Source organism: Meles meles, chromosome 11 (assembly GCF_922984935.1).
Source record: "Meles meles chromosome 11, mMelMel3.1 paternal haplotype, whole genome shotgun sequence".
Taxonomy (NCBI): Eukaryota; Metazoa; Chordata; class Mammalia; order Carnivora; family Mustelidae; genus Meles; species Meles meles.
The window spans coordinates 48,504,178-48,505,259 of record NC_060076.1 but is presented as its reverse complement, the minus strand read 5'-3'; the positions used below and the strand labels follow the sequence as shown (position 1 = coordinate 48,505,259).

The 1,082-nt window shown below is 40.9% G+C and overlaps 1 pseudogene; it reads left to right on the top strand.

Moving 5' to 3' along the window:
- The first annotated feature begins 524 nt into the window (after positions 1-524).
- Positions 525-655, top strand: LOC123953597 (annotated as a pseudogene).
- Positions 656-1,082: the final 427 nt, after the last annotated feature.

Here is a 1,082-nt window from a genome sequence, read left to right as displayed (position 1 = left end):
TAGTAAAAAGAAAACTCTTGCACATTTATGTGATTGTCTTACTTAGAGAATGAAAATACCATAAAGAAAAGATTGTTCAACCCATTGATGGCTCCAGGAATGCCTGGTTCTTGAATAGGAACAGAAGATTCAAATCCTGGGTCATGTTGGATCCATCTGGCCCCATCAAAAGGATCTGCGTCTCCCTGGAAGCAGGGCCTAGAAGCCTGAAGACTATATTTTCTAGACCCAGGATTTGGTTTAAGGTCCTCCACTGGAAGATGCTTGCATAAGATTTGGAAGGTGGAAGAGAAGGCACCATTACTGCTCTGGTGTTAGCAAGAGGCCCAGAGTCTTTGGCAGATAGCAGAGCCAAGGTTTTGCCAATGACTCCTAAGGGCCCTCCTGCAAATCACCCATGTGGGCGGGCAGGCAGCTTAGATAACCAGAGATAACCTTGCACTTCTACCTAAGAGCTCAACCTTTCAAGTTCTTCGTGTTTTCATTGTGTACTACTTCTGGTTAAAATGAACTAAAAAAACTCAAGCTTTGCGCAGTGGCAGTATCGTAGCCAATGAGGTTTATCCGAGGCGCGATTATTGCTAATTGAAAAAACTTATTACCCAGTCATGAAGTATATTTTATTTATTTGCCTTTATTAAAAATATTTCAAGGTCCTGGGGTACCTGGGTGGCTCGGGTGGTTAAGCATCCTACTCTTGATCTCAGCTCAGGTCTGGATCTCAGGGTTGTGAGTTCAAGCCCCATGTCAGGCTCCACAGTGGGCGTGGAGCCTACTTAAAAAAATATTTCAAGGTCCAGGGCATCTCTGGTATAATATTAATTAAATGTGTATTCATCTCCCTATGCCTTTCATCCCATTATGGATACTGATAATGCCTCGACTGAAGCATTCTGTTCTTAGATCAAAGAATATAAACAAAACACACAACCTGAATTTTACTTTTAAATTTACTTGGCTTTGTCTGAATTTTTTTGAGCAGAAGGTAAAAGGAGGGAAAGATAGAAATGAGCTGAGTTCTTAACAAAAGCATCCACATTTTAAAATTATTATTATGTTCAGTTAGCCAGCATACAGTACAT